The sequence below is a fragment of the Otolemur garnettii genome, unplaced genomic scaffold (genome assembly GCF_000181295.1).
Source record: "Otolemur garnettii isolate 467f Iridium unplaced genomic scaffold, OtoGar3 scaffold00174, whole genome shotgun sequence".
Taxonomy (NCBI): domain Eukaryota; kingdom Metazoa; phylum Chordata; class Mammalia; order Primates; family Galagidae; genus Otolemur; species Otolemur garnettii.
In genome coordinates this window covers 953,462-962,886 of record NW_003852569.1, presented here as the reverse complement: position 1 = coordinate 962,886, position 9,425 = coordinate 953,462, and positions in this window count along the sequence as shown.

Sequence of the window (9,425 nt, the reverse complement as noted above, 5' to 3'; positions counted from 1 at the left end):
AAAAAAAAAAAAAAAAAAAACCTGTCCCACAGTAACTAAAACTTTTCTTGTGCTTATGAAAGCAATTGTCATAGTTTGTGATTAAATACAGTAGAATTTCCATACATGACCACCTCCTAAAGTTGACCTAATTTTCACAGACTGGCCATACACCACATGTATGTGTCCGTACAGTAGGCCCAGTTCCTTATGCTGACATAATAACTCTGTATGTTGACCAGTTTGTTTCAGTCCCTTGAGTGGTCAGATTACAGAGGTTCTACTATATATATTTGTGTTTTGCCTCAGGAGACTTATAAGCTTTTTCCATGGTTCCTTGGCTTACTCAAGCATCCCTTGTGCTGAACACAGTAACTGACAGACTATAGGTATTCAAAAATAGTTGTAATGAACAAATGAGTGAGGTACATTTGGAAAGAGGGCTGGGATCTTCTTTTCTCTCTCAACCCTTTCTTTCTAGGTTATCTCATCAATTCTCATGATTTTAAATATTATCTGTGTGCTGATGACTCTTAACTTTATGTCTCTAGTTCACAGCTCTTGTCACTTACTCATCATAATTAATGGTAATCATGTGATATAACCATTATTATCTCTATTTTATACAGAAACATCTGGAGAAAATTGCAAGTTCCCATGCCATCATCAAATGTAGGGTTATGATGCATTCCTAAGAAAGTTCTGCAGTATCATTCTCATTACAAAGTGCTGGCTTGGTCTTTCTCAACATTGCATCTGTTGAGTTCAGAGTAGGATTTGTTATATAAAGACCCTGGATTGATGGACCAACCAAGCAGTTACATGAAGATTCTGGTAATGAGTGGGGTGAGATGAATTGGATAAGCAGCATTCTTTACAAAATTCTAACTCAAGAATGCTTCTTTTTGTGTTGGTATGCTGTGAATAACAAAAAACATCCTTTATAAATACTTAGCTCAGTACAGATTTTAAGTCATTGACATGTGACTAAAGAAACAAATCCACTTCTGTGGTTATGGGACTACCATAGGCCACACTTTCTTTCTTTCTTTCTTTTTTCCCCCATTTTTTTGAAACAGAGTCGCACTATGTCACCCTTGGTAGAGTGCCGTGGGGTCACATCACAGCTCACAGCAACCTCAAACTCTTGGGCTTAAACAATTCTCTTGCCTCAGCCTCCCAAGTAGCTGCAACTACAGGAGCCTGCCACAATGCCTGGATATTTTTTTTTTCTTGTTGCAGTTGTCATTTTTGTTTAGCAGGCCTGGGCCAGATTCGAACCTGCCAGCCTCGGTATATGTGGCCACCACCCTGACCACTGAGCTACGGGTGCTGAGCCAGGCCACACTTTCTTTAGTAGTATGTAAAATCATTTAAAATTTACAATAATCCAGATTGCTTGAGTGTCTCAAAAAGACCACTATAGTAGGTTAATAAGGGAACTGTGTGAATTACTAAATCCTTGAGCAGGTGAAGTAAGGGCTAAATTTTGAGGGGTGAATAGGAATTGTCTTAACTAATACTCCAGGTTCCATGTCAAAGCACAACATGGATTCACTTGGCCAGTTTATGGCTTCTGTGGGGTCTGGACATCTATTAGGAGGGGAACATGGTGAGAGATGAGGCTGGAGAGGCTGGAGCAGCACGTGGGGGCTTGACAGTCCAAGGGACCACATACTCCCAGACTGCTGTTCTGGGGATTGCTCTAGAGGCCCTGGGGAGCCACAGGAGGGCTGTAGCAGGACTGCCATCATCTGGTTTCTATTTTAGGAGGATCATGATAGAGGCTATGAGGACACTGCACTGAAGTCAAGGATGCACTTGGTGCTCTGTAGAGTGGGTGAATCGAAGGGAATGAGGCCCTGGGCCTGGGAAGTGAGGAGCAGCAGTCTTCTCGGTTTCTGGGCTTGGATGGGGAATAGCAGAAGGTACTGTTTGGATGGGAAAAGCAGGAGTATGTTTGGGGGCAGAGGGAAGAAAAATGAGTTCTGTTTTTTTTTTTTTTTGAGACAGAGCCTCAAGCTATCCCCCTGGGTAGAGTGCTATGGCTTCACTGCTCACAGCAACCTCCAACTGCTGGGCTCAAGCGAGTCTTCTGCCTCAACCTCCCAAGTAGCTGGGACTACAGGCACCCGCCACAACGCCTGGCCATTTTTTAGTTGCAGCCATCATTGTTGTTTGGCGGGCCCGGGCTGGGGATTTGAATCCACCACCTTAGGTGTACGTGGCTGGCACCTTAGCCGCTTGAGCCACAGGCTCCAAGCCATGAGTTCTGTTTTAAATACATTATGTTGGTGGTACCTGTAGAGATGGAGAGAAGTTTGGAACTTAAGAGAAAGACCTGAAAATGTCCCTTAATCTATGGACATGGAACATACAGCTGTTGAGGTGGAGAGGTGAGACTGGAGGAGTGAGTGGCACACAGACAGATGCAAACAGGAGTAGACTGGCCACTTTTTAGAGACCTTGCTATAAGGAGGGACAGCAGGAGTCGAAGATGAAGAAAGAATTAAAAAAAATAGTTTCTTCCTTCCTTCCTTTCTTTTACAGAGTCTCACTTTGTCAACCATGGTTAGAGTGCTGTGACGTCACAGTGAGATGGTGGCCTGGTGGGCCAGGGGCCTCATTCTAGTTTCCCAGGAAACAGCAGTGGGAGGGGAGGCTGAGCAGGGGACACATGGGATGAGGCCTTGAAGAACACATATAAGATAAGGCCTTGCTGACTTCATAGTATACACACAGGCAGGATAAGGTCATGCTGATCTCATTGATGTTAAAATGTTTTTGCTTAACTATTATTTTGCTTAACCAAGTAACCGCAAGTGCCATGCTATATGTGCTGGTTGTGGAGTCCAGCAGCTTGCTTACTGCGTCATCCAACTGATAAAAGCTGTGCCTTAGGCTCGGCGCCTATAGCTCAACCGGCTAAGGCGCCAGCCATGTACACCTAAGGTGGCGGGTTCGAATCCCCAGCCCGGACCCGCCAAACAACAATGACAGCTGCAACCAAAAAAAAAATGGCCGGGCATTGTGGCGGGCGCCTGTGGTCCCAGCTACTTGGGAGGCTGAGGCAGGAGACTCGCTTGAGCCCAGGAGTTGGAGGTTGCTGTGAGCTGTAATGCTACGGCACTCTACCCAGGGGGACAGCTTGAGGCTCTGTGTAAAAAAAAAAAAAAAGCTGTGCCTTAGCCCTGGTCGCTGCTGCTCTTCCCTGATCTCTCAAACACTTGTGGAGACAGCCAGCCAGCTGGTCTAATAAAGGCTCCTTATTGGCATTCTAACGATTATTTGTCTGGTGGTCTTTTCTTGCCCACAGCAACCTTAAACTCTTGGACTTAAGCAATCCTCTTGCCTCAGCCTCCCAAGTAGCTGGGACTACATGTGCCCGCCACAACATCCGGCTATTTTTAGAGACAGGGTCTTGCTCTGGCTCAGGTTGGTGTAGAATTCCTGAGCTCAAGCAATTTAATTGCTTTGGCCTCTCAGAGTGCTGGCATTATAGTCATGAGCCACCACACCTGGCTTTTTCTTTTTTTAATACAGAGAAGAAAGTATATAAAGATCAAATTTAATGAGACTAAATTTATTTAGCAAACAAATTATTTTGCCAACCAATGCGAAAGAGAATCAACCAGAGTGGGAATGGGAAATAAAGTACACAAGAGACAAAGATGGGATCAGAAGGACTAAAGCCGCTGAGACTGCAGCCAGCATTGAACTGTGAAACCAGCTTTGTTAGGTAGTATCTAAACAAGGTCACTTATTTAAACAAAATTTCTTACTAGAGAGAAATTGAGGTGAATCTAGTATAGGAAGTAAAAATTAACTTTAGGAAAGAACAGCTAAGTGCTTTCTGGCAAAAGATAAAAAGAAAAGCCAGTCGAGGTGGCTCACGCCTATAATCCCAGCACATGCCAGGATAAGGTAGGTGGATTGCCCTGAGCTCACAGGTTTGAGACCAGCCTGAGCAAGAGCGAGACCCTGTTCTTTAAAAAATAAGAACATTGGGCATTGTGGTGAATGCCTGTACTACTTGAGAGGGCAAGAGAATCACTTAAGCCCAAGAGTTTGAGGTTGCTGTGAGATGACGCCACAGCACTCTACTGAGGGTGACAGTGAGACTCTGTCTCAAAAGAAACATACAAACAAATGAAAAACACCATAAAAAGGAAAGTATGCAGGGGCTACCTGACTTCTGGCAGAGGAGAAAACAATGCTGTTATTCAAGGAGAAGCAGTTGGGGTTGTTCCTTGAACATCTCTCCAGGCCGTGAGGGCCTTGTCACCTCGTAGCTGGTACTCCACAAAATTAGTCTTGCTTTGATTATCTTTGATAGAAAAGGGGGTGAGTGTAGATAGAAAAAATTATGTTTCTGAAGGAAAACTATCGTATATCTATTATTTGATCATGTATCTCCACATACAACTATATATATGTATATATACATACATACATACATATATATATATATAATTCCTGATTCTTCTTTATCTTTTAAAATATGTATATTTAGCCATGTGGCTCAGTATGAAATCCTGTTCCCTTTGTCTCTCTCTCGGAGCTCTTGTTTCTGGCTTGTCACGGGGAGCCCTGGTTCCTAGCTTGCCTGAATGGCCACCACAGGCTCTAAGCCCTTTATGAGAAATAAACTGCTTCTTTTCCAAATTATAAACTTTGTCATTTATTCTGGATAACACCTATGAGCTGAACAAGAAGGAATCTATGCAGTTGTTGACACTTCTTGTTGCCTTGGGAAAAATACATTGGATATCAGGACTTGACCAGGCACATCGAGATAAGGGTATCCAAGTGGCCAGTAAGAAAATGAGAGGCACCCAGCTTTATTAGTCTCTTGGGAAGTGCAGATTAACCAATGCCCACTCATCAGAATAGCCATTTTAAAAAACTGACAGTACCAAGTTTTGGTAAAAGTGTGGAGTAACTCGAATTCTCATACTCCGCTTATGAGAGTGTAAATTGATAAAACCATCCAGGAAATCTATTTGTAAGCATCTGATAAGGGGCACTGTGCATTCCCTATGACCCTACAATCGCACTCCTAGGTGTGTGCCCAACATAACTGAGTGAAAAGGACAATGAGGGTATTGTCCACAGTAGCTTCTTTTATCAAAGGGCAGACGTGGCAGCAACCCGAATACCCGTCAGCAGCGGAATGGATAAATTGTGGTGAACTCACACAATCTCTTAACTGTAACTACGAACAGGCTATGCTTCACAAACATTTAACACTGAGTGAAAAAATCCAGACAGATGAGGGTCCATTTAAATTTTATTTCTATGACCCAGAATGATAGAAGTCAAAATGGTGTTTACTTTGGGGTGGTGGCTGTGTCATTGAGAGGGTATGACAGGGCCTGCATGGAAGCTGGTGATGTTCCACTTCTTAAAATGGGTGGTGGCTCCATGGATATATCAACCTGTGTAAACCCATTGGGCTGTATACTTAGATTTATATTGTACCTCTGAAATAATAGGTTATGGCTTTATCTGTTTTTGTGTCTTTCTGGCATGTTTTCTTGTAGAAGGGATATTCTGTTTTGTATCTCTTTTAAAAAAATTATTATTATAATAGCTTGGTGAGGATTCAACCTAAATCTTTTCCTGTTGCTCATTTTTGTGTAAAAGCAGTTTTCCTAAACTTTTTAGAATGTGACAAAAAAACTCTTCTAACTTCTCAGACTCCCCAGCCTGCTACTTTGGTGCAGTGTCATAAAAATATGGAGGCCAATAGCTTTTTATAATAGGGAAGCCGTGAAAGGAGCCTCTGGGCTGCTTTTCTCCGGCTGAGACCCCGGCTTGCTCTCCCTGACTCTGATCAGGGTCTTCTCTCTGCCTCGTTTCTTTTGCCCCTGTCCTGCTCACTTTGGATTCCCCTCCCTGTAGTATCTCCCCAGCCTCGAGCCCCATCTTGGAAGGGGGCCCTGGCAGATGAGTTTTGAGAGTTCACAGGGCCAGACTCTCCCAGCTCTCAATCCTTACGGAGGGCTTCTTGCCCTTCCTCCTGTCAGGAGAGCAAATCTCTTCTCTTTTGCTGTGTCTTCCATTCCTGTTCATTTGAGGTCCTTGGGTCTGTCAGACTCGGTTCCCACTTATTTCTTCTTGCTCCTTTCACACTGACGCTAGTTTGTTACCACTTGCTTGTGTTTGGCGTTCATGGAATACTTTATTATTTACTTTGATTGTAAATGTCTATAGGGTTTGGGTTTTATTGTCTAGTGACATCTAAGACACCAGCAGGTTCAACATCTGACGAGGGCCTGTTCTCAGCAATTAGCATTTTTAAGCCTTTTTTTTTCTTTTTTTTTAACAGCACACTTGAACCTATAGTCAAACCTCCATGGCACACTTAAATTAGGTTGATCAAAAAAAATAGACATATATACTTACTGTGCTTTGAACTTCTTTTTTTTTTTTTGAGACAGAGTCTCACTAGGTTGCCCTCAGTAGAGTGCTGTGGCGTAACAGCTCACAGCAACTTCTAACTCTTGGGCTTAAGTGATTCTTGTGCCTCAGTTTCCCAAGTAGCTGGGACTACAGGCTCCCGCCACAACACCCAGCTTTTTTTTTGTTGCAGTTATGATTTTTGTTTAGCAGGCCCGGCCCAGATTCAAACCTGCCTGCATTGGTGTATGTGGCCAGTGCCCTAACTGCTGAGCTATGGGCACTGAGCTGCTTTGAACCCCTTTTGAAAATAATTTGATTAATGACCTTTAAAGATTTTCTTGGGGCTCAGTGCCCATAGCTCAGTAAGTAGGGCGCCAGCCACATACACTAAGGCTGTCCGGTTTGGGGCTGGCCCGGGTCTGCTAAATAACAATGACAACTGCAACCAAAAAATAGCAGTGTGTTGTGGCAGGCATCTGTAGTCCCAGCAATTTGGGAGGCTGAGGCAAGGGAATTGCTTAACCCCAAGAGTTTGAGTTTGCTGTGAGCTGTGATGCTACAGCACTCTACTGAGGATGACATAGTAAGACTCTGTCTCAAAAAAATTTTTTTTTCTTGGCACGCTTGAGATCCTCTCATGGCACACTGATGTGCATGGCATACCAGCTGAAAATCACTGTTGTAGATGTTGACTTCTGTATGCCCTCATGCAGTGGAAAGGAGCAAACAGGCTCTTTTGTAAGGAAACTAATCTCATTCATGAGTGAAGAGGCTTCATGACCTAATCACCTCCCATGGGCCCCAGAATTTTGGGGGAACACAAACACGTGGACCATAACAAGTTGTCTGTTTTTATGTGAGGATTCAAAAAGATTAAATATCGATGCATATCTTCCCAGAAATCCCTACACTACAGATATACTTTGCTGCATATATGTATTATATTGATATGAGGTCAGACAATTAAGTTCCCTAAGCCATCCTAGAAAAAGTGCTACATATCTCAGTGCTGAATATCACTATGGACACCTTGGAGGTGCTCCCCTTGGGAAGCTGTGCACTGACACCTGCACCTAGTTCACCCTTCTAGAATGGGCTGGTGAACTTCATTGTCAGACCTCATACAATGACAGCTCTGATGGCCATTCCCAAAAAGAGTTCCAAAATCACCTTGAAGGGTGGAGTAGGCACTGGCACCAGTGCACAGCTTCCCAAGGGGAGTATTTTGAAGGTGACCATAGGGATATTCAGCAGTGAGGTATGTGGCACTTTTTCGGGTTTGTGAACTTGATTGTACAACCTTGTATATGTTTAAATGAATAGACTTTAGCTGAGTGCAGTGGTGCATTCCTGTGACTTGAGAGCCTGAGGCAGGAGGATCATTTGAGGCCAGGAATTTGAGGCAATAGTGTATAATGATTGTGCCAGTGAATAGCTTACTGGACTCCAGCCTGGGCAACATAGCAAGACCTCCACCTGTTAAAAATTTTTTTTTTTTTTTTGAGACAGAGCCTCAAGCTGTCTCCCTGGGTAGAGTGCCGTGGCATTACAGCTCACAGCAACCTCCAACTCCTGGGCTCAAGTGAGTCTCCTGCCTCCGCCTCCCAAGTAGCTGGGACCACAGGCGCCCGCCACAACGCCCGGCTATTTTTTGGTTGCAGCCATCATTGTTGTTTGGTGGATCCGGGCTGGGGATTCGAACCCGCCACCTTAGGTGTATGTGGCTGGCGCCTTAGCCGGTTGAGCTATAGGCGCGGAGCCGTTAAAAAAATTAATAGAATTTATTTTTTAGAGAAGCTTTACTTTCACAGAGAAAGTACAGAGAATTACCATACACCCCACTTCCCTACAGCTTCTTACCAGCATCATGCATTAGTGTGGGATGTGTGTTGCAGGTGATGAGCCAGAAATAATACACAGATTAAGTAAAGTCCATCACTTACATTCATTCTTTGTGTTGCATAGTTCCATGGTTTTTGACAGATGTGTAATATTATGTATATTTTATTCCTATAAGAGCTAAAAAGAAAAACAGCCCTTGGTTTAGAAACAACTTAATCTATTTCTGGTACTGATACCTTAAGACATAGATTTATATAGGGCTTCTCATGGAGGGGATACCATGTAACACAATGAATAACATGTTTAATGAATCCTTACTGTACAGACAACAAAAGGTCTCACAGGGCTCTACCCTGTAACGTCTTTCAGTATAAGCTGATGGCACCAAAATTCAGTGACGGAAATTCAAGGAGAATGGAGGAGCCCCCACAGAGGAGAGCGGTACAGAACCGTTATATAGCTCCCGGTAACCTGACCTGACACACACAGAGACACCTGGGGACTTATATGTACTTTAGATAAAAAGCTTGATAAATATTGAGAAGAGCATGTAAGACTGATGTTCTACATGAGGAGAGGTGCGCTTTAAAAATAGTTCATAGTCGGTGGTGCTTGTGGCTCAAGGACTAGGGCCCCGGCCCCATATACTGGAGGTGGTGGGTTAAACCCCACCCTGGCCAAAAACCTCAATTGCAAAAAAAAAAAAAAAAAAAAGTTCATAGTCTCCTGGAAACTGTCACATCTTACCAGTGGGTGTAGAACTGTGTTAGGAGTTAACACCAGGTTCCTTGTGGCCTTTTATTCCTCCTTTTTTGTGCCTTTATATGGAACTGTTGTAGCCATACATGTGTGTTTCATAAAGCTTGTGGATTTAATCCTTCCAACTAGACTGTAGTAACTCTTCTTTCCATTATGTCTCAATTTTTTTTCTTCTGCTTCTTTTGAAGTCACCTTATAGTATCCATTGACTACAGATAAAGGGAACACTCTGGAGACGATTTCGATCAGTACGCTCTCAACAAAACTGCACATTAACTTGAAATAGCCAAGAGTGTGCAATAGTTTCCCATTGCTGCTGTAACAATTACCACAAACGCAATGTCCTTCGAGCAACATAAACTTATTGTTTTACAGTTCTGGAGGTCGGAAGTTTGAAATGGGTGTCAGGGCGCTGAAATTAGCTGTCGGCAGGGCTGCCC